Source organism: Bubalus kerabau, chromosome 8, assembly GCF_029407905.1.
Source record: "Bubalus kerabau isolate K-KA32 ecotype Philippines breed swamp buffalo chromosome 8, PCC_UOA_SB_1v2, whole genome shotgun sequence".
NCBI lineage: Eukaryota > Metazoa > Chordata > Mammalia > Artiodactyla > Bovidae > Bubalus > Bubalus kerabau.
The window spans coordinates 28,547,397-28,572,765 of record NC_073631.1 but is presented as its reverse complement, the minus strand read 5'-3'; the positions used below and the strand labels follow the sequence as shown (position 1 = coordinate 28,572,765).

The 25,369-nt window shown below is 38.2% G+C and overlaps 1 protein-coding gene across 11 annotated transcripts in view; it reads right to left on the bottom strand.

Annotated features, from left to right (window-relative positions):
• Window positions 1-25,369, bottom strand: part of AHR (aryl hydrocarbon receptor) — a 513,500-nt gene that overhangs the window by 195,486 nt on the left and 292,645 nt on the right. The window contains exon 9 of one of the 11 annotated variants that reach the window (XR_008717671.1): window positions 17,389-19,279. The exons of 9 other annotated variants lie outside the window; for them this stretch is intronic. The gene's annotated coding sequence lies outside the window, so the exon portion shown is untranslated. Of the gene's footprint in view, window positions 1-17,388; window positions 19,280-25,369 lie in introns of those variants that run through there. One more of the 11 variants, XR_008717672.1, reaches the window with a different exon arrangement.

The following is a 25,369-nucleotide window of genomic DNA, read 5'->3' as shown; positions in this document are numbered from 1 at the left end:
TAATTCCAGCTGAGCTATTTCAAATTCTAAAACATGATGCTGTTAAAGTGCTGCACTCAATATGCCATCAAATTTGGAAAACCAAAGGGCTGTAAAAGCTCAGTTTTCATTCCAATCCCAAGGAAAGGCAATGTTCAAACTGTCACATAGTTGCATTCATTTCACAGGTTAGCAAGATTATGCTCAAAATCCTTCAAGCTAAGCTGTAGCAGTACGTGAACAAAGAACTTCCGTATATACAAGCTGGATTTAGAAAAGAAAGAGGAACCAGAGATCAAATTGTCAGCATCCACTGGATCATAGAAAAAAGCAAGAGAATTCCAAAAAAACATCTATTTCTGCTTCATTGACTATAATACAGTGACTGTGTGGGTCACAACAAATGGTGGAAAAATCTTAAAGAGATAGAAATACCAAATCACCTTACCTGTCTCCTGAGAAGCCTGTATGCAGGATAAGAAGTAACAATCAGAACCAGACATGGAACAACAGATTAGTTCAAAATTGGGAAAGGAGTATGTCAAGGCTATTTATTGTCACCCTGCTTATTTAACTTAAATGCAGAGTACATCATGCCAAATGCAAGGCTGGATGAATCACAAGCTGGAATCAAGACTGCTGGGAGAAATATCAACAACCTCAGATATGCAGATGACCTGATTCTGAGAAAGACTGAAGGCAGGAGGAGGAGAGGGCAACAGAGGATGAGAAGGTTGGACGGCATCACAGACTCAGTGGACATGAGTTTGAGCAAACTCAGGGAGATAGTGAAGGACAGGGAAGCCTGGCATGCTGCAGGTCATGAGGTACCAGAGTCCGACATGACTTAGGGACTGAACAACAAAACAGACTGAAAGTTTGCTATCACACCAAAGAAATGTTTCCATTAGTAGATACTCACATACTTCTACATATGGTTATGGATATAGACTCGTGTTCACCAATCACTATCAGTGAAACACTAGGTAAAGTTATTGAACTGCTCTGAACCTCAGTTTTCTCATTTATAAAATGTGAAATATAACTGTAGCTTTTTCATAGGATTGATGGGACATATAAATCAAATCATGTTGAAAGCCTCGGAGCTTCCCTGGTGGCTCAGCAGAAAATAACCCACCTACCAATACAGGAGACACAGGTTCAATCCCTGCGTCAGGAAGAATCTCTGGAGAAGGAAATGGCAACCCACTCCAATATTCTTGCTTGAAAAATCCCATGGACAGAAGAGCCTGGTAGGCTACAATCCATGGAGCCTCAAAGAGTCAGAAAGTACTTAGCAACTAAATGGCAACTAGCTAAGTAAATGCTTGTTATTGTACCTCATCTGTAAGATATACCTATGTTTTTAAGAACACTAATGTCTCTCCTTTTTGCCTCTCAAATTTTCTACTCATTTACATACCATCCCTTAATAAAAATAAGATCAACTCTCCATATTAAAAAGCAATAACATCTTATTCATATAATACTGCTAAGGTGAACTTTGTGTTTTCTTCTCGACTAAAACTGCAGAAAATAATTTATACTAATTTACACAATGTCGAGTCTATATTTTGGAGGGGGGGGCAGCAATTCAGGGTTTATATAAATAGAAAGAGAAGGAAGAAAGAAGAAATAAAGTTGACATGAATTTCTCTTAGAATAGGATTATGTACACTTACCCATGCTCAAAATTCATTGTCTAGTTTCAAGTGAGCAGTCAGACACCTAGTTGAACTTAGTACAGGACTATGCATGCTAAGTCACTTCAGTCATGTTCAACTCTTTGCAACCCCATGGACTATAGCCTGCCAGGCTCCTCTGTCCATGGGATTCTCCAGGCAAGAGTACTGGAGTGGGTTGCTATTCCCTTCTCCAGGGCATCTTCCCAACCCAGGGATCGAACCAGCATCTCTTATGTCTCCTGCATTAGCAGGCAGGTCCTTTACCACTAGCACCACCTGGGAAGCCCGAGTACAGGACTCCATCAGACAAATCTGAGTTCATACATGACCTCCATCACTTATCAGACCTTAAGGAAATCACTTAGCTTTCCTGAGTATCTATTTTCACATAGACAAATAAAGATAGTAGTTATTCTTATGAGATTGTTGTGAGGATTACAGTAAACACTTGGCATCTACGAGGCATTTGATAAACACTAGTTCTCTTTCCACACTATATCAATTATGACAATAAATGGTAAAATAAGAAACAGGCAAATGGAGATCCTCAACCAGATATAAATATACCTTAAACATAACTTCTTTATGTTATGATTATTATTTACTATATAAAATCGGTAAAACATTCAATCTTCAGTGCTGGTTTTTTTGTTGTTGTTGTTAAATTAACTCTATTGAGACTTGCCTTATGGCCCATTATTTATCTTTGCATGACTTATAAAACATTTTTGTTAAACTCTCTACTATGATGGTGGTTTTTCAATTTGTGCTAGTAATTCTCTGAGTTTTTGCTTTATATATTTCAGGGATTTGTTATTGTGTTTATATGAATTTCCCTGAAGGAGCAAATGGCAACCCACTCCAGTATTCTTGCTTGGAGAATACCATGGACATTTTCTGGGTAAAATTAAGCTTTTCATTATATATGATATAGTTTCTCTCTAATAATTCTTGCTTTCTTAAGACTCTTTCTTCCTGATGTCATTTGAACAGTATATTTCTCTGCTTAATATATATACTTGGTATATATTTTGTTGTCTTTTACTTTCAACTTTTCTATACCATTAGGCTTTAGATATCTCCAGGGTATATCAGATAGTCAGGTTTTTTAAATCCAGTAAAATAATACTGCCTTATTAATGAGTTCATTCTGCTTACTTCTAATATTATTATTAATATGCTCACATTTATTTCTACTATCCTTTTACATACATTTCATTTCCCTGTTTTCCTCTCTTTATTTTTATTCCCTATTCATTTATGTTACATTGGTTGGGGTTTTGTCCCCCCTACTAGTTTGCAAGTTGTATACTCATATTTGTTTTAGTGGCTACCCTATTTAGAAAAAAAAAAAAAGGCAGCTTTACTGAGATAAATTCACAAGCCATAAAAGTCACCCATTTCAGGAATATAATATTCAAAGACTTAGTATCAAGGAGTTGTTCAACCACCACAACAATCTAAATTTAGCACATTTCTATCACCTCAGAAGAAACACTGTTCCCTTTACCAGTCACATCCCATCCCTTAGAGGCCCTAATCCCTGTTAACCACTAGTCTATGTTCTGCCTTTTAAAATTCACTTACTGTTGGTAGACATTAGCCTGAAGCGTTCAACCACCAGATCAACTAGAACCTAAGAAATGCTGACCTTTTTTGAACTCTGGCACTTCAATCAACTGTCTTGACCTGTCAACCTCTGTCCCCGTTCTATGCTGAATTTTCTTGCTCAAGCCCCTTCATGAATGTGCACACACTGTCCAAGCCTTCATGAACATGTATATACCTTAATTTAAAACATCCCCAATTTTCTTGTCTAGAGAAGCTGCCTTGGGAAACATCCCTTGTGTTCTTTTTACTTGCAAGTAATAAATCCTTCCTTCTATTGAAAATAAAATAAAATAAAATTTTCCTATTGTTGACATTTCATTTCATCTTAGTCAAAAGGCAGAGATATGATTCTTGACATTTCAAATAATTAGCATTATGCAATATATAGTATAGTCCTTTGTGACTAGTTTCTTTCACTTAACATAATGTTTTCACTCAGCATGATGAAAAAGTTCACCCATATTATAGCCATTCCTTTTTATGCCCCAATAATATTTCATCATGGGCTTCCCTGGGGGCTCAAATGGTAAAGAAACTGCCTGCAGTATAGAAGCGATTCAATCCCTGGGTTCGATCCCTGGGTCAGGAAGATCCCCTAGAGAAGGGAATGGAAACCCACTCCAGTATTCTTGCCTAGAGAACCCCACAGACAAAGGAGCCTGGCAGTCTATGGTCCATGAGGTCTCAAAGAGTCGGACATGGCTGAGTGACTAAGACAACAATATTTCATCATATGGATATAAAACATCTATTCATTACATGATGGAGATTTAGATTGTTTCCACTTTTTTACTATCATGAATAATGCTTCTAGGAACATTTATGTACAAGTTTTTATGTGGATATGTCTATTTCTCTTACGTATAGGCCTACAAGTTTAATTGCTGGGTCATATGCAGATGGGAATACCAGACCACCTGACCTGCCTCTTGAGAAACCTGTATGCAGGTCAGGAAGCAACAGTTAGAACTGGACATGGAACAACAGACTGGTTCCAAATAGGAAAAGGAGTACGTCAAAGCTGTATATTGTCACCGTGCTTATTTAATTTATATGCAGAGTACATCATGAGAAATTCTGGGCTGGAAGAAGCACAAGCTGGAATCAAGATTGCCGGGAGAAATATCAATAACCTCAGATATGCGGATGACACCACCCTTATGGCAGAAAGTGAAGAGGAACTAAAAAGCCTCTTGATGAAAGTGAAAGAGGAGAGTGAAAAGGTTGGCTTAAAGCTCAACATTCAGAAAACAAAGATCATGGCATCTGGTCCCATCACTTCATGGGAAATAGATGGGGAAACAGTGGAAATAGTGTCAGACTTTATTTTTTTGGGCTCCAAAATCACTACAGATGGTGATTGCAGCCATGAAATTAAAAGACGTTTTCTCCTTGGAAGGAAACTTATGACCAACCTAGATAGCATATTCAAAAGCAGAGACGTTACTTCGCCGACAAAGGTCCATCTAGTCAAGGCTATGGTTTTTCCTGTGGTCATGTATGGATGCGAGAGTTGGACTGTGAAGAAAGCTGAGAGCTGAAGAATTGATGCTTTTGACCTGTGGTATTGGAGAAGACTCTTGAGAGTCCCTTGGACTGCAAGGGGATCCAACCAGTCCATTCTAAAGGAGATCAGCCCTGGATGTTCTTTGGAAGGAATGATGCTAAAGCTGAAACTCCAATACTTTGGCCACCTCATGCAAAGAGCTGACTCATTGGAAAAGACTCTGATGCTGGGAGGGATTGGGGGCAGGAGGAGAAGGGGACGACAGAGGATGAGATGGCTGGATGGCATCACCGACTCAATGGACGTGAGTTTGTGTGAACTCCGGGAGTTGGTGATGGACAGGGAGGCCTGGCGTGCTGCGATTCATGGGGTCGCAAAGAGTCGGACACGACTGAGCGACTGAACTGAACTGACTGATGCAGATAGTATAGTTAACATTTTAAAGAACTGAAACATTGTTTTCCAAACAGGTTATACCATTTTCACAGTTTCACAGCAACATATGAAGGGTCTAATTTCTCAGTCTTGCCAACACTAACTCCTGTCCTTATGATTATGACAGCGGAAGTGGGCTCAAGTGGTATCTCATTGTAGTTTCAATTTGCATTGTCCCACAGTTAATAATGTTGATCATCGTTTATGTGTTCATTGGCTACACATTTTTTCATTAGATTAAAAATGAAAAATACTTTGTCCATTCTTAATTGGATAGTCTTTTACATTGAGTTCTAAGAATTCTACATATTCTGGATACAAGAATCTCTTCAGATATTTGGAACACAAGTATTTTCCTTCTTCAGTGGGTTGTGTTGTTATCTTGATAGTGTCCTTTAAGGCACACAATTTTTAACTTTGATGATGTCCAATTTACCTTATTATTTGTACATTTATGGTCATAATTAAGAAACCATTGCCTAATCCTAAATCAAGAAAATTTACTCCTAAGTTTAAGAGTTCTATGGTTTTAGCTCTTACATTTAAGTCTACAGGCCATTTTGAGTCATTTTTGTGTATTATATGAGATACGGGTCTAATTTCATTCTTTATATGTAAATATCCAGCTGTTCTCACACTATTTGTTGAAAATATCCAGCTGTTCTCACACTATTTGTTGAAAGATTCCCATTTCCTCATTGAACTCTTGCAGCACCCTTATTGCAAAAAGTTTAACTGCAAATATGTGAGTTAATTTCTAGACTCTATTCTATTCCACTGATCTATATGTCTGACTTTTTGCAAGGTACCATGCTGCCCTGATTACTACAGTTTTTACCATAAGCTTTGAAATTAGGAAGCATGGATCTGCCAATTTTATTTTGCAACTTTAAAACTGTTTTGGCTATACAAAGTCTCTTGTTTCTTATATGAAATTTAGGATGATCTTGTCGATTTTCTGAAAAAGAAAGCCAGATGTATAGGAATTATGTTCTATTTATTGATTCATTTAGGGAGAGTAACAAGTGGTCTGTGGATGGTGACTAGAGCCATGAGAATAACAGCGTCACCTAGGATGTTATAGCCCAAGAATCTGCGAATGAGATTTTACCTGGTAAAAAAGGATATTTACAGATAGAATTAAGGATCTTGAGATAATATCATCCTGGATTATCCAATTGGGCCTTTAATACAATCACAAGTACTCTTTATAATACATAGAAAAGACACAGCCATTCAGAAGTGAAGGACATATGAATATGTAAATAGATATTAGAGTTATGTAGCCACAAGCCCTGAGTTGCCTGGAGCAAAAGGCAAAGAAAAGAAGAAAAAAAGGAGGATTGTCTTCTATAGACTTCAGAAGGAGTGCTTGCTGTTCTGTCAACACCTTGATTTTGAACTACTGGACTCTAAAATTGTGAGAGAACGTGTTTCTGTAGTTTTAAGCCACCATGTTTGTGGTAATTTGTAATTTCCGCCATAGGAAACTAACCCAGAGAGTACTGTCATCTTAACAGTATACAGTTTTCCCAGTAAACATGTAAGGATATGAGAGTTGGACCATAAAGAAGGTTGAGTGCTGAAGAACTGATGCTTTCGAATTGTACTGGAGAAGACTTCTTGAGGGTCCCTTGTACGGCAAGGAGATCAAACCAGTCAATCCCAAAGGAAATCAACCCTGAAGTCATTAGAAGGACTGATGCTGAAGCTTTAATACTTTAGCCACCTGATGTGAAAAGCCAATTAATTGGAAAAGACTGATGCTGGGAAAGATTCAGGGCAAGGTGTGGGGGGGAGGGGATAAGATCGTTGGATGGCAACACTGACTCAATGGACATGAGTTTGAGCAAACTACGGGAGATAGAGGACAGGGAAGCCTGATGTGCTGCAGTCTATGGGGATGCAAAGAGTTGAATATGACTTAGTGCCTGAACAACAACAAATTCATGAATATGGAATGTCTTTCCATTTATTTATCTATTATCTTCAGTTTCTTTCAGTGTTTTGTAGTAGTTTTCACTATACAAGCCTTGCATTTCTTTTAAATTTAAATCTTAGGTATATTGTTCTTTTGGATGCTGTTGTAAATTGAATTATTTTCATATCATTTTCAAATTGTTATGCTATGCTATGCTAGGTCACTTCAGTCGTGTCCGACTCTGTGTGACCCCACAGATGGCAGCCCACCAGGCTTCCCTGTCCCTGGGATTCTCCAGGCAAGAACACTGGAGTGGGTTGCCATTTCCTTCTCCAATGCATGAAAGTGAAGTTGCTCAGTCGTGTCTGACTCTTAGTGACCCCAAGGACTGCAGCCTACCAGGCTCCTCCATCCATGGGATTTTCCAGGCAAGAGTACTGGAGTGGGGTGCCATTGCCTTCTCTGTTCAAATTGTTATTGTGTATTTAAAATAAACCAATTTTTGTATATTAATCTTGTATCTTACAACCTTACTGAACTTGTGTTCATTCTTCCAGTATTTTTCTAATTTCTTAGAATTGTTTATATACAAGATCATGTCATCTGTTCAAAGAGTTTTATTTTTTCCTTTTTATAACTAGATACCTTTTATTTCTTTTATTGCCTAATTGCTTTGGATAGAACATGCAGTTCAGCGTTTGACAAAAGTGGAGAGAGTACATATTCTTGTCTTATTCCTGATCTTAGGAGGACAGTTTTCTGGCGTTCACCATCAAGTATGATGTTAGCTGTGGGTTTTTCATTATGTGCCTTTTGTAAGTCTACAGAAGTTCCCTCTCTTAGTTTGTTGTGTGCTTGTATCATGAAAGGGTATTTGGTTTATCAAAAGCTTTTTCTATGTCTATTGAGTTGATTGTGTGATTTTTGTCCTATAAAAGGTCTAATTTTTGTGTGTGCTAAACTAACCATGAATTCCTGAAATAAGTTCCATTTGGCCTTGCTGTATAGTCTTTATTCCTTTTGTATATTGCTGGATTAAGTTTGTTAACACTTTGTTGAGGATTCCTCTTCTCTATAGGAAATATTGATCTATTATTTCCTTTTCTCACAAGGTCTTCTCTGGTTTTAGTATTAACACTGGCCACATAGACAAAACTGGGAAATAGAACCTTCTCATCTACTTTTTGAAAGAGTTTGTGGGGAGCTGGTATTAATTCTTTAAAAGTTTGGTAGAATTCACCTGTGAAGCCATTTAGAGGCCTAGACTTTTCATTAGATACAACTTTTAAATTATCAATCTCTTTTCTCAGAAGTACAGTCAGATTTTCTACCTCTTGGGTTAGTTTCAGTCGTTTGTATCTTTCTAGAAACTTGTGTATTTCATGTATGTTGTCTCATTTGTCAGTGTACAGTAATTCAAAGGTATTCCTTGTAATTAAAAACAAATTCTGTAGAGTAGTAGTGAAGTCCTCTCTTTTTTATTTCTGATTTTAGTAATTTTTCTCTTGCCTTTCTTTTTCTGTAGGCCAAGTAATGACTTATCAATATATTGATGTTTTCAAAGATTTTGAAATTCGGTTTTGTTAATTTTCTCTTTTCTATTTTGTTTCTTTCCACTCTACCATTTTTAATTTCCTTTTTCTTGTTGTAGTTATAGTTTCTTCTCTTTTTTTCCAGTTTCTTACCATGGACAGTTATTTTGCTATCTTATTTTAAATAAAAGCTTTTATAGATAAAATTTCCTCTAAGCACTTCTTTAGCTGCATGTTTGCTCTAGAACAATTTCCACATACTTCCAATGGTTGTTTTTCTCGATTTTCACCAATTATAATTTTTTCACTAGGGAGTGGGTCCACAGAGCTCAACAAAACAGTATTTCTGAAGTGCTTCATCATTTTACAGCAATAAATGAGCCAGGAAGTATGGTTTAATTATCAAGATGAATGCTAATTAATCAAGTGTAAGGAAAGGAATATGGCAATTGCATACTACTAAGGTTGCAACTTCACTAATCCACTTTTGTCTAAAGGAATATGAGCTTATTTACCAGAACTATGGTTCCCAGTCAAGTTCTAGACATTTTTTTCAAATCACTTTTAGTGCTGAAGCCTGAATATGCAATTTAAGGTTTAGTCAGCTGAAAGAATTCTCACAGCAAGAGCTAAAGTCTTCATTTTTTATCCCCAAACTATGTCTTATCTAAGTATCTCTAAAAGCAGAGCAAGAGCTAAAGTTTGTACTTCATTTTTTATCCCCAAACTACGTCTTATCTAAGTATCTCTAAAAGCAGATGCTATCACTGGAAACACTGCTTTTACCATACAACTAAAACTCTACTAGGTTACTGCTGTTACTGTTCAGTTGCTGAGTTGTGTCTAGTTCATTGTAATCCCATGGAGTGCAGCCTACCAGGCTTCCCTGTCCTTTACTATCTCCCAGAGCTTGCTTAAATTCATGTCCATTGAGTGATACCATCCAACCATCTCATTCTCTGTTGTCCGCTTCTCTCCTTGCCTTAATCTTTCCCAGCATGAGGGTTTTCTCCAATAAGTTGGTTCTTCACATCAGGAGGCCAAAGTATTAGAGCTTCAGCATCAGTTCTTCCAATGACTATTCAGAGTTGATTTTCCTTTAGGACTGACTGGGTTGATTTCCTTGCTGTCCAAGGGACTCTCAAGAGTCTTCTCCAGTATCACAATTCAAAAGCATCAGTTCTTTGGCTATAATCTATTAGGTTACAGCTGAAAAAAAATGAAAGAATAACTAACTGCTTCATTTCATTTCCCTCTTGTGTGCCTCAATTTCAGGATAGAGAAGACCCTTGCTAGTAGCTTAAGGAGATGAATAAAGAAAAGTGGACAGCATGAAGGTAAGAGTGGCACAGTATTGAAGCAAGATTCTAGAGAAGGAAACTCAGGATAAAAATCCTGGAACACATGTATACCTGTGGCGGATTCATTTTGATATTTGGAAAAACTAATACAATTATGTAAAGTTTAAAAATAAAATAAAATTAGAAAAAAAAAATTCCTGGCATCAGTTAACATTAACCTTTGAACTCAAACAAGGTTTTCAAATGCGAATAAGCCAATCGTGAATGCTCTTGAACTAATAAATCAGTAAATTTAATAATCTATAAAAAGTGAGATGACAAACTAAAATTTGGAGGTTAAATATAAATGTTTCAAAAGTTGGTGGTGAAAATGTGATAGAGAGTGCATTTGAGATAAATAAAAGGCTTCAAGGACAGCAGTGAAGATATGGCTAAGCTTAAAATAATATGAATTTGCTTGACATTCATTTGCATGCTTTTGTCACATCATACGGCATTACAGAGCAACCCAGAAATGGAGACAAAGAAGTGTTAGAGATTTTCCTGAGCGACTGGCTAGAATTCCAAACAAAAGCAATCCGGGATTGACCAGCTGTGGATACTAAAGCAAGAAAAACAAAAGGGAGCTGAAGCTGATGCAGAGAGCATAGAGGCACCACAGAATACAGATAATGGGCAGAGGCGTTATCTGTATGCTCAGAACTGATAAAAAGCATATTGACTGAAAGTGAGAGCACAAATATTTGGACCAATGATAAGAGAATTCGAAACAAGAAAAGATTCAAAGGCAATTTTTTTTTTTCCTGGAGATGCCTAGAAGATGAGAAAAGCTGATGATAACCGGAATTGGTAGTTTTGCACTTTTCAGATTCAGTGGCCTAATTCTAAAGAATTCATCCTCCTTGCAGACCACCTGGGACTTAGCTGGTGCCCTGGCTAGTTCTCAGAGGAGGCTTGAGTCAGATTTTCGTATTTGGGGCTTAAGTTGTCCTAATTTCCCACATGCTGAGCTCATCTGTGTCAAGTCATTTCTGGGTTTCAGTACAGTGTCACACTGCCTGCTTTCTGCACAGCCAGACAGTGCAACATGAAAGTGAGGAATGTTAACTTTCTATGGGGAAACTCTGACTAAGGGGAAGTGGCAGTCATAAGGTGCTAGGTAGATACTTATCCCTTTCTTTGTCCCTTTGGTTGATATGTTCAATTATGGTTTTTCCCTTGCAATCACAGCAAAACAGTTCTGCATGCCAGAAGAACACACCTACTGAGTACTCTATTTTTCTACAGCTGGCTAAAAAGGGTGGTTAGTGAAATAACCCATTATATTTCATTGCTTTCTATCTCTCCTTGTTTTACTATCATTTTTCCACCACATCATTGACCTTAAACTTGTACTTCCTCAATAAAGATTTATGATCCTTGCCTTTGGCTCTGATTTTCAAAGAACTTAAGTTGTCATGAAGTTCTAGTGGGAGAACTATCATGATAAACAGGGAAAGAATTATAATGCAGGAAAGTGAAAGTGAAAGTCGCTCAGTTGTGTCCAACTCTTTGTGACCCCACGGATTTAGCCCACCAAGTTCCTCTGTCCATGGAATTCTCCAGCAAGAATACTGGAGTGGGTTGCCATTCCCTTCTCCAAGGGATCTTCCCGACTCAGAGATCGAACCCAGTTCTCCCACATGGCAGGCAAATTCTTTACCAACTGAGCCACCACGGAGTGCTAATGCAGGAGGATCCTATTAATCAGATAGAAATTCTATTAATCAAATTCTGAAGGCAGAAGAAATGGACTTGGAGATATAAAATGACTTCGAGACAGAACTAGAGCAATGGCAACTCTCAAAGTGGTAGGGAAATATGGTACTGTTTAGAAGAAAAGCTGAAAAAATAATTTCAGAGACACTGAGTTGAATTGGTTTTAAACAAAGTGCAATCACAGTTCGAAGGCACAATAATTGTAGTATTATGAAACACAGAAAATTACTTAAAAGAATATAACATGCATATGCATACATATACAAATGACTTCAGACGCATCAGATAAAAATGTTATTTTTGTGCTCTTTAATAAATATTTTAAAATCAATTTTCTTTAGTTCATGATTCATCAAACATTTACTTGGGTTCTTTATGGGCCATTTCCTCTTTTAATATGCTGAAAGCAGACAAAAGTAACTAAATTCTGTACATTAAAGACAGTAAGTGCTATGGGGAAAATAGAACAAGATAAGGAAAATCAGGACCCTTGGGAGATGGTGATGAAGGGATGGAAATTTCTAATTGTAAGTAAAAAAAATTTTCAAAATGTGAAGTATTGAGGCAGTGGATATCAAAAGGAGAAAAACCATAGGTGGAAAACACAGCTCCTGTGAAGGCCTGAAGTAGGAATAACATTTTTAAGAAATAGCATGGAGGCGAGGTTGGCTGGAGAGCAAGTAGCAGGGACAGAGGTGGGAACAGATCAGTCAATAATGAAAGAGCCAGATCCCAGACAGCTTTGTGGGTCACTGTGAGCATGATGGCTGCTAACTTTAAGGAAAACTGGGAACCGCTGTAGAGTTTAGAGAAAGGCCATAGGGTAATTTCTGTGTGTGTGCTTAGTCGCTCAGTCATGTCCAACTCTTTGAGACCCCACGAATTGCAGCCCACCAGGCTCCCCTGTCCATGGGATTCTCCAGGCAAGAATACTGGAGTGGGTTGCCATGCCCTTCTCTAGGGGATCCTCTCGACTCAAGGATTGAATCCAGGTTTCCCGAATTGTAGGCAGATTCTTTATCATCTGAGCTACCAGGGAAGCCCATCTACACCGGCATTACTCTAGATGAGTGTTGAAAAGACACAAAGGGATTGTAAAGGCCACAGTCAAAAGAAGGCAGGTCAGGCAGCAAGAGCAATAGCTTTGTTGAAACATAATGTTGATTCTGGTCACAGGGTTAGCAGTGATGGACCTGGGGAAGAGACTGGATGCTGAATATATGCTGCAAATAGGGCCTGTGGGATTATCTGACTCATTCAAAGTGGGTGAGAAAGAAACCAGGAAGTAAAGAAATGACTCCAAAGCTTTAAGTTTGAACAACTGGAAAGATGAAGTTGCCATCCACTACAATGGGTAAGATGCTGGTAGAAGCAGGTTACAGAGGAAAGATGAGAGTTGGTTTTGAACATTTTCAGTTTGACATGTTTTTTCGACATTAAGTGAGGATATAAGGAGGGAGTTAGGTATACAAGACTAGAATATGTGTGTGCGTGCTAAGTCACTTCAGTCATGTCTGACTCTTTGTGACCGCACGGACTATAGCCCGAGAGGCTCCTCTGTCCATGGATTTCTGCAGGCAAGAATACTGGAGGGGATTGCCATGCCCTCTCCAGAGAATCTTCCTGACCCAGGGATCGAACCCACATCTCTTATGTCTCCTGCTTTGGCAGGTGGATTCTTTACCACTGGTACCACCTGGGAAGCCCATAAGACTAGAGGAGGGGTCAGCAAACCAGAGAGTAAGTGTTTTATCAGACTCTGTGGGCCAAGTGTTACATCTCAACCACTCTGCCATTGCGCAGTCAACAACAATATGCAGAAGAACAGGCATGGCTGTGTTCCAATAAAAACGTACACAAACAGGCTACAGTTAAATTTGACCTAAGGGCCATAGTTTGCTAACTCATGGTCTAGAGTCTGGAAAAGTGGTCTGAATTACAGAAACACAGTTGACAGTTAACAGCATACAAATATTTCCTGCTGCTGCTGCTGCTAAGTCGCTTCAGTCGTGTCCGACTCTGTGCAACCCCATAGACGGCAGCCCACCAGGCTCCCCTGTCCCTGGGATTCTCCAGGCAAGAACCCTGGAGTGGGTTGCCATTTCCTTCTCCAATGTGTGAAAGTGAAAAGTGAAAGTGAAGTCGCTCAGTCGTGTCCGACTCTTAGCCACCCCATGGACTGCAGCCTACGAGGCTCCTCCGTCCATGGGATTTTCCAGGCAAGAGTACTGGAGTGGGGTGCCATTGCCTTCTCCGACAAATATTTCCTAAGCTATGCTAATTTGATGTAAAACTTCTGCATTTGATATTTGTGTTTTCCCCTTATTCTGAATAGTAACTGTACTTTTAAAACTATATACATTTTTTTTTCTTTGAAAAGCAATCTGCAAGGAACTGTGAACATGCCCATTTGGTTCAATAAAAAGAATAATTTGAATGAAAACCTTAAGAACACAACTGATCACTAAATTTCTATTTAGTACAGAACATGTTAAATATTGGGCTTCCCTGATAGCTCAGTTGGTAAAGAATCTGCTTGCAATGCAGGAGAGCTGGGTTTGATCCCTGGGTTGGGAAGATCCCCTGGAGAAGGGAAAGGCTACCCATTCCAGTATTTTGGCCTGGAGAATTTCATGGACTGTATAGTTCATGGGGTCATAAAGAGTCAGACATGATTGAGAAACTTTCACTTCAATTCAATTTAATTCAATGTTAAATATTTAGTCTGCTTGCAATAGGCTCTTGAAATTGAGTATTTGAGGAAGCCTGTGCTATTCAACTTAGTAGAGCTACATATAAATAACAAGAACAAAATACATTGTCATGTATCATACTCAAAGTAAGTGGAAAATACCATAGGAACTATGAAAAAGTTGGGACTCTAACAAAAAAGAAATTGTCATCTGTGAAGCCATTCATCAAGGCAATTCTGATTTCACAGCCAGAAGTGTTTTAGAAATAAAGAGAAAAACTTTAGGACAAAAGACTGATATCATATTATTGATAAAGAATCCCACTGAATCAACAGGATGTTTAACAGACAAATGTAAGATACATTCTTTCCTAGTTACTTAGCAAACAGAAAAGTACTACTAAAAAATATTCATGTAGGTACAAAGCATCAAATACCAGCTGCTGCTGCTGCTAAGTTGTTTCAGTCGTGTCCGACTCTGTGCGACCCAATGGATGGCAGCCCACCAGGCTCCCCTGTCCCTGGGATTCTCCAGGCAAGAACACTGGAGTGGGTTGCCATTTTCTTCTCCAATGTGTGAAAGTGAAAAGTGAAAGTGAAGTCGCTCAGTCGTGTCCGACCCTCAGCGACCCCATGGACTGCAGCCCTCCAGGCTCCTCCATCCATGGGACTTTCCAGGCAAGAGTACTGGAGTGGGGTGCCACTGCAACTGATTTTAAAACAACATATAAACACAGTATTAGAAAAACTAAGAATGCTAAAATCTTTCTGGTTTAGGTTTGGAGTTGTAACAATGCTAGAGCATATGGGAGCTGGGAAAGGGGCTGTTTTTATAGAAATCAATCATTTTAGAAGAGAATAGCAATGCTTCTCAACCTTTTGCTTTTACTGTCTACCCTGTGGAGTTTTTAGTCTTTTCCCTAATTGCAACCCCCTATGATATTTTGAAAACTAAGATGTATTGTATACATGTCTATGTATAGATATATGGCATGCAAATTGTTTGAAGAGCTACAAGCCATTTTAATATCTCAGATTTTGCCTCCCAAAGAACTAATGCTCCCCCCAACCATTAGGGGTGATACTACTCTCTTGAGAATAACTGTCTTAAACTATGGACTATCCGCCGGTCAAAGTTACATGGTTCACAACTGTCTCTGTAATGCCTAATGCCTTGGTTGGTGGGGATGGGAGATGAAGAGGTGGTAGAAGGCTGGATTAGAGGAGTATGGCTAACAGAAAAATTATTTTCCTTTGCTTTTGCTGTATTTATTCCCTGCCTTCATCATTGTTCTGCTGAAACCTAGTTTGACCGTGAAGCATAGAAAGAGATAAAGAAATAAAGAAAAAGAAAACACTTTAACTAAGCAACTCATAGGGAAATATGATGGGGGTGAAAATGGATTACCAGTTATCAAGTGACAATTTCAGAAGAAATATACTCATAACAATTGATACAATTAAGATCCCATCTCAAGAGCAAGTTAAAGTTTACTTCCACATTATATTCATCTACTGAGATCCTTTGGTAGCCAAGATCAGTGTGAGTTACAGAATTATTTTCAGTCTGGTTTCATGAGATAATCTGATGGTCTTGGTATCTCAGTTTCCAGGTCTCAAGACAATCTTGAATTGGGATTTTGAGACAGAAAAACCACCGCAGGAACCTGTTAGGAAAACGGTCTTTGATATCTCATTCTAAATTATGATTATCTTGAAGTCACAAACCATTTTGTCTTTGCAGAAAAGATAGTGGGTTTGAAAGCAATAATTTTAAGTCAATTTTTCAGCCCCTGTTGGTCTTTTCATGTTGTGTTTGCAGGAGACAGAGACACAGATGTGGTGGGGCCCACTTCCCAAGGCCAGATGGTAACATGACTCATAGGATCAAGACAAAGCCTGCGAGTGAATTCTGAGAAAGAGAAGTGAGCAACAATCGGATTTTGTTTTTATAAAAATAAGTTGCTGTCACCTCTATGGTAAATTCTAACTACAAAATTCTACGTCCCATTTACATCCTGTGGCCAGCTGCAATTTCTACATGTGCTCTATCACATTTAGTGTTATGTGATCAAACTTGTTTATATGGAAAAATAGGTTTTAACGAAAATAAAAAAGTGTGTTTGGGCCCCAGATTTTTATTCCAATGACTCCGTGAACACCCAAAGACTTTTCCTCAAAAAGTCAACATACCAAAATAAAGCTGCATATCTTATTTGTCCAGAAGTAGAGCAATTGCAAAATGATTACAACATAGTAATACAACATAAGGTAGTTGGGAGAAATCCCAGAGGATGGTAATGCAGAGGGAAATTTTCCCCTGGAAATGGGGACTTCTTTGGAACTCTTAGACAACACTATCACACATCCAAATGATGTTCACTGCTATTAAAAAAAAAAGAAAAGTAACATAACAATTGTGAATTGTAGCTCTGAACTAAGTCCCATTAGTTCGTAGGTCAAGGTCAATGCTTAGATAACTTTAAATTTCCCAGGACTGGCAGATAGTTAAGTTACATTTCCATAATAAATTTTCAGTCTTTTCATTCATTCACCCAAGCACCCATCCAAGCCTTATCTATCCTTTCCTTCTAAAAGACATTGTCTCTTTCCCTACAAGAAAAAATCCAAGCCACTCCTTGTCTTGAAAGAAGAGCTACTTTGTCACTCAAAACCACTTAACCTCAAAAGGGTATCTCCAGTGGAGTCTAACTACGCCCAGTGCCTGCTTGTCTGCCTGCTTGTCTACACAAGCAGCGCACCCTGGTTGGACAGTCTGCTGGGAATCGATTCAACTGTTTCCGCCAGGTGCCCCAGAGGGATTTCCTCCCATAGGAAGGGTATGTCAGGTACAGAAATTGGCCCAATAACTGTATCGATTGTGAGCGCATCCTAGTATCTTTTAGCCTTGTTCACAGTCTGGAACCACTTCGGAACATTAGGAGAGATGAGGCTGAAAGTAAAAATGGAAGGAATGTTATATGTTAATATTTGAACCACTGAACTACAGGAGGAACTGTACTGATTTCCATTAGGCCAAAGAACAAAGATTCACTTATGAATGATGAAATGAATGCATAAATTTCAGAAAACATACTCATAAATCTGTATGAATGTGTGCTCAAATGCTAGTAGGTTTTAAAAATAATTTCCCTCCCACAAATTTATATTTTTATATTTCATAAGCAAGTATCTACATAAGCTAAAAATCTCCATACATGTTTTAAACCACCAGTGGCTTTTGTAAGACACTAATATTTTGATTAGGTCCAAATACAGTATTTTGGTACAGACTCTTAAAATTAAAATGAACATTCCACTTAGAAGTTTAAAGAATGATCTTTCTCTTTGAATTTTCAATTTGTCCTGTTTTAGATGGAAAGGGTCATAAATTTAACCTTTCTCATAGTCCTTCAAGGCATTTACTTTAACTAGTGCCTATTCAGTGTAAGAAAGTCAAACATACTGCCAAACCAGAAAGTGACCAAAAAAATCTCAACTAAAGTTAGAAAATTCCTAGCAAAATAAATATTTAAATGTCAAATATAAGTTTATACTCACTAAATTCAATATCTGAAGATGGTTTTAGATTTCTTGTATAAATGTTATCTGTTCTTTGCACAGAATTTTTTTTTTCCCCTGATGGTAGGAGGGAAGGGTCATTCTAGATTTAGGTACAGAACTGGAGTATAGAATTACATGCTGTATGTATTCAATCAATTTTATCCTTATATTCATTTTGTCTATCTTCCAAAATGCCCAGTGAATCCTCAGTATACTTCTACATACTCAAATAAATATACTTTATTCTATTTCTATTGTTAGATGTCTATTGCATACACCCAATGGTTTAGCATATGCTTGGATAATAAACATATGGCAAATATGGTCACCTCACAAAAAATCTGTGCTATTTATTTTCTAGAGAGATTTCTATACTATATCTTTAATTATAACTTGTAAGAGTCTAAGAATATAATATCAGTATTTTAAAATATCTGGAAGGAAAATTTAGCTCACTAGGAAATATTTTTGCATCTAAAATTACTCTTTACTGGAAGTAATGGTTTTTCATCACATGCCATTATAATCAATTATTTTAGAAGCCACCTAATTTCCTAAGGAAGGCCACATAATATGTGATTTCTGGTCTGCCATCTAATTACTAGAGAAGGTAAATTTTACAATGCCTGTCAATGCGGAATTTAAATTTTACTTATGATGAGTTATGTATTTCTATATACTGGATTTAGATACTAGCATTTCTAAAATAGTTATGGTTATAATTGAAATTAATAACTCTCTTTATGACATGAGCATGATTCGGGAGCCCTCACACAATAGTACTTTGTCTGTAGCAGTGGCCTCACTGTTTTTGCTACATAGCTGTTTACAGTTTGTGAGAAATGGTATACCATAACTCACTGTGGTTAGAATGCTTTTGTTCTCTGTTCAGTTCAGTTCAGTTCAGTCGCTCGGTCGTGTTCGACTCTTTGCAACCCCATGAATCGCAGCACGCCAGGCCTCCCTGTCCATCACCAACTCCCAGAGTTCACGGAGTCTCACGTCCATCGAGTCAGTGATGCCATCCAGCCATCTCATCCTCTGTTGTCTCCTCCTCCTGCCCCCAATCCCTTCCAGCACCAGAGTCTTTTCCAATGAGTCAGCTCTTCGCATGAGGTGGCCAAAGTACTGGAGTTTCAGCTTCAGCATCATTCCCTCCAAAGAAATCCCAGGGCAGATCTCCTTCAGAATGGACTGGTTGGATCTCCTTGCAAGGGACTCTCAAGAGTCTTCTCCAACACCACAGTTCAAAAGCATCTCTATTCTCTAGTAGAACACTGTCATTTTTATAGTCCTAGTAAAAAGTCAAATAAAATAAATGGGATCTACTTCAAGTCATCTAAGACTAATGTTAATATTCTATAATGACAAAAGAGGGAATTATATGACTTTGCAAAAAATCAAACACCTGCTTGACTTTCATCTGAATTTTTCAATTTAAAACACTACACTGTACATAATATTTTGGAAGTTGAAACACCAGCTAGTCAAACTCATGAGATTTATTTATCTTTCCAGTGATAGAGCTCAAGAGTCAACCACATTATAAATAACACTATGTATTAACAATATTCAGAGAACAGACTTGTAGACACAGTGTGGGAAGGAGAGGGTGGGAGGAACTGAGAGAGTAGCACTGAAACATATACATTCAGTTCAGTGGCTCAGTCATGTCTGACTCTTTGTGACCCCATGAATTGCAGCAGGCCAGGCCTCCCTGTCCATCACCAACTCCCGGAGTCCACATATACACTACCATATGTAAAACAGACAGCTAGTGGGAAGCTTCTGTACAACACAGGAAGCTCAACCTGGTTCTCTGTGACAATCTAGAGGGGTGGGATGAGGGGCGCAGGGAGGTTCAAGAGGGAGGGGCTTATACACTTATGGCGGATTCATGTTGTTATAGGGCAGATACCCATACAACGTTGTAAAGCAATTATTCTCCAATTAATAAATTAAAAAATAATACTGCTACTGCTAAGTCACTTCAGTCGTGTCCAACTCTGTGCGACCCCATAGACGGCAGCCCACCAGGCTCCCCCGTCCCTGGGATTCTCCAGGCAAGAAGACTGGAGTGGGTTGCCATTTCCTTCCCCAATACATGAAAGCCATTGCTGCTGAGCCATCTGGAAGATGGCTCATCCCAAAATACTCCATGATTATTATAATTAATAATTATACTTTCAATAATTATGTTAATCATTTCAAATCATAATTATACTTTGGCAAACAATGTAGACTTTGCTAGTGTCTCAGATGGTAAAGAATTGCCTCTATAGGGGGACCTGGATTCTATCCCTGGGTCGGGAAGATCCCCTGGAGAAGGAAATGGCAACTCACTCTAGTATTCTTGCCTGGAGAATGGACAGAAGAGCCTGGCAGGCTACAGTCCACCGGGTTACAAAGAGCTGGACATGACTGAGCAACTAACACTTTCACTTTCAAGTGACCTAGAAAATAGTCATTCCCCACTTTTCATCCAGATATAACCTTATCAGCACTCAAGACTTCTATCTAGTAGAAGAGTATTTATAAATACTCTTCCTGTAGAGTTGAGTCACAACTATATAATTTAGGAGCAAATAATGTTGCTCTGTAGCACTAATCTTTTCCTTGAAGTTCTATGTTGAACTTCATGTTAAAGTGTGCCTTATTTTCCAAGGATGAGGAGGAGGAGAATCTAGTACCAGAAATGTATGTTGCCTGGAAGAAATGCTCAAATAGATTTTCCATCAGAATCATCCTCCTATTAAGTATCTAGACTGCTATAGGCTTCCCCAGTGGCTCAGTGGTAAAGAAGTTGCCTGCAGTGCAGGAAACCCAGGAGATGTGGGTTTGATCCCTGGGTTGGGAAGATCTGCTGGAGAAGGGAATGGCAACCCACTCCAGTATTTTTGCCTGGAGAATTCCATGGACAGAGCAGCCTGGCAGGCTACATTCCATGGGGTAGCAGAGTCAGACACGACTGAAGTAACTGAACACCCATGCATAACCATTACTAGAGACAGGTTTCTGGGAATAGGAAGTAAAAGGCCTGAAAGACAAAGAGGTTTTTGTTTTTGGCTTACTTTGTTCCCAGTTGTGGCATAAAGTCAAAAAGACTTCCTGAAACTGTTTGTAATCTTTAAAGATCTGTTACTAAGACATTGTTGATATTTTTCCTCATGCTATTTGAACTACTGTCCTGTAAACTTTCTTCAAATGTCAACCATTTTTCTTCAATCATTCACTCATTTATTTTACCTCTGACCTGGAGAACTCAATCTCATCTCCCTGTTTTCCCAGCAATCTCTCTCAGCAGTCCCACCAAGCTTTTACAAAGTTAGGAGATAAGAAGCAGATGACACTCTAAGTCTCTCAATGTAGTCCCAACTTGTCAGATCCAACCACAAACCATGTGTGTTAAGGCAGCGTTCAGTTTTAGTCACCTTCAGGAAGCAATTCTGAGAATTAGCACTGTACAGCTTAACAAATGCTCATTGTTTTTGATGCTTCAGTTAAGCGAGCCTCAGAACTGAAACTGAGTCATCTATAAAAATTCAAGTTTTTGCAGCTAGGGTACCACATCAGTCTCACCTATACCCTATTAGGCCTGCCACACTCAAGGTCATGTTCTCACCTGTCTGTGGCTTAGACACTCAGACTTTAATATGTACAGAATTACCTGGGGCAGTTGTTAAGAGTAAAGATTCCTGAGCCCCACAGCTTAGGAATGAAATCATAGTCTCAGGGGTTGTGCTCAATCACTGGTTTATAGTTCCACAGCTATTTTCACGCGTGCTAAGGTTTGAAATTCAGACCTAGAGAGTCAAGTACAGTGACTTCTTAATTTCCAATTGTGTTTTTAATATTCCATCTAATTGGCTTTAAATATCTCTGCTGAAATAATCTTCCCAAAAATCTACAATGGTTTCTTATTGCCTAGTGAATTAAAAGAGTTGATCTGATATTTAGAGGTTTCTGAAAAAAGAAACCTAGCTAAAATTTTAATTTACTGTTCACTTATAATCTATCCCAAATCTATGCAGCATTACTTCAGGTTTCTTAAATATTCATTACCCTTGTACACCTCTGCTGCTGCTGCTGCTGCTGCTGCTAAGTTGCTTCAGTCGTGTCCGACTCTGTGCGACCCCAGAGATGGCAGCCCACCAGGCTCCCCCATCCCTGGGATTCTCCAGGCAAGAACACTGGAGTGGGTTGCCATTTCCTTCTCCAATGCATGAAAGTGAAAAGTGAAAGTGAAGTCTCTCAGTTGTGTCCGACTCCTAGCGACCCCATGGACTGCAGCCCACCAGGCTCCTCCATCCATGGGATTTTCCAGGTAAGAACACTGGAGTGGGGTGCCATTGCCTTCTCCGTGTACACCTCTAGCTTTTGCTAATTCTATTCCCTCTTGTTAAATTCTTTGCAGTCTTTCAAGTCCATCCCAAGTGCCCCCTTCTCTTTAAAACTCAATGTGGTGCTCATAATCAGGTATTATCTTTCTCCTTCTTTTGAATTCCTCAAGCCCTTTATACTTGTGTATTGATCATATTTTGACTTATATTAACATTTACATTCAAATAATACAGGCTGTTAAGTTTGTACCTGTCATTCTTCTTCTAGAGTATTAAGGTGAAATACTGTATCTTTCACAGTTGATATTCAATATGTGTTCACCTAGAAGGTGGAACAATTTGTGATCTTTTAGTCCTTGATCTTAGAAATCACCTATCTGTTCTGCTGAAATCAAGGACTAAAGGCTTATCAACTCTTTTACATCTCAGATAAGTACATATGGAGTATAAACTGTACTTAGTAATTTACTCTTTTTTCATTCCACCAATTGTCTCATATCTGCATTCCTACTTTTCTGATAAAACTTAAATATTTGTAGGTACACTCTATTACAGATTTCTCATTGTTTTATATGATGCTTTGAAATCTTGCTATAAAAGATTTGTGAAACAAGGGAATGATAAAGGAGAGTGTTGGAAAGAAAAAAAAAATCACACCAAAAAAACCCTTATATACTTTGTTAATAGCATCCCTCTTGAGGTAGGTTGAAAATCTGTATTCCTTAAAAAAGGCATATAATTAGCTTTTCTTCTAATGAATTGGAGTGAAAAAATACCTCTTTTGTGTAAATGTGGAGTAAACATATTTAGGAATGGGTTTTTAACGTGGCAAAAATAAAGGCAGTGACAATGAACTGGTGCCCAATGTGAAAAGAACAATAAATTACAATCATAAAATAGGAAATGCTCCTCTAAACTGAGGAACAAGACAAGGGTGCCTACTCTCACCACTATTATTCAACATAGTTTTGAGAGTCCTAGGCATAGCAATCAGAGAAGAAAAAGAAATAAAGGAATCCAGACTGAGAAAGAAAAAATAAAACTCACTGTTTGCAGATAACATGCTTCTCTACATAGAAAACCCTAAAGATGCCACTAGAAAATTACCAGAGCTAATTAATTAACATAGTAAAGTTGCAGGACATAAAATTAACAGACACAAATTCCTTGCATTCCTATACAATAACAATGAAAAATCATAAAGAAAAATTAAGGAAACAATCCCATTCACCACTGCAACAAAAAGAATAAAATACTTAGGAATAAATTTACCTAAAGAGACAAAAGGCCTGTATGCAGAAAACTATAAGATGCTGATGAAAGAAATCAAAGATGACAAAAACAGATGGAGAGATATACCATGTTCTTGGATTGGAAGGATTAATATAGTGAAAATGACTATACTGCCCCAAGTAATTTTTAGATTCAATGCAATCTCTACTGAACTACCAACAGTAATTTTCACAGAACTAGAACTAATAATTTCACAATTTGCATGGAAACATAAAAGACCTCAAATAGCCAAAGCAATCTTGAGAAAGGACAGAACTGGAGGAATCAACCTTCTAAAACATAAATTTAGACTAATGAAACAAGATAGAAAACTCAGAGATAAATCCACACACCTGTGGACAACTTATCTCTGATGAAGGAGGCAAAAATATACAATGGAGAAAAGACAGTCTCTTCAATAAGAGGTGCTGAGAAAACTAGTCAACTACATGTAAAAGAATGAAATTAAAACACTTCCGAAAGCCAGACACAAAAATAAACTCAAAATGGATTAAAGACCTAAACCTAAGATCAGAAAGTATAAAACTCTTAAGAGGAAAACCTAGGCAGAACACTCTGACATAAATCACAGAAAGATGCTGTCTATGACCCACCTCCTACAATAATGGAAATAAAAGCAAAAATAAACAAATGGGACCTAATTGAACTTAAAGCCTTTTGCATAAGGAAGGAAACTATAAGTGAGGTGAAAAGACAACCCTCATAATGGTGGAAAATAATAGCAAATGAAACAACTGAAAAAGGAAGGATTAATCTCCAAAATACACAAGCAGCTCATGCAACTCAATACCAGAAAAACAAAGAACCCAATCAAAAAGTGGGCAGACGACCTGAACTGACATTTCTCCAAAGAAGACATACAGATGGCTAATAAACACATGAAAAGATGCTCAACATCACTCATTAGAGAAATGCAAATCAAAACTACAATGAGGTATCATCTCTCACCAATCCGAATAGCTATCATCCAAGTCTATCAACAATAAATGCTGGAGAGGGTGTGGAGAAAATGGAACTCTCTTACACTGTTGGTGGGAATGCAAACTGATACAACCACTATGGAAAACAGTATGGAGATTCCTTTAAAAAAACTAGAAATAAAACTGCCATGTAACCCAGCAATCCCACTACTGGGCTGAGTAAACCCTACTTGAAAAAGACACACCTACTCCAATGTTCATTGCAGCACTATTTACAATAGTTAGGACATGGAAGCAACCTAGATGTCCATCAGTATATGAATGGATAAGGAAATTGTGGTACATATATACGATGGAATATTACTCAGCTATAAAAAGGAATGTATTTGAGTCAGTTCTAATAAGATGGATGAACCTAGAGCCTATTACACAGAATGAAGCACATCAGGAAGAAAAAGACAAATATCATATTTTAACACATATATATAGAATCTGGAAAGATGGGACTGATGATCCTATATGCAAGGCAGCAAAGGAGACACAGACATAAAGAACAGACCTTTGGACTCAGTGGAAGAGGAGAGGGTGGGATGATTTGAGAGAATACCATTGAAACATATACATTACCACATGTAAAACAGCCAATGGGAGTTTGATGTATGATGCAGGGAACCCAGAGCTGGTGTTCTGTGACAACCTGGAGGAAGCGGGTGGAGAGGGCTGTAGGCCGGGTGTTCAGGAGGGAGGGGACAGATGTATACCTATGGCCAATTCATGTTGATGTATGGCAGAGGCTATCACAATATTGTAAAGTAATTATCCTCCAATTCA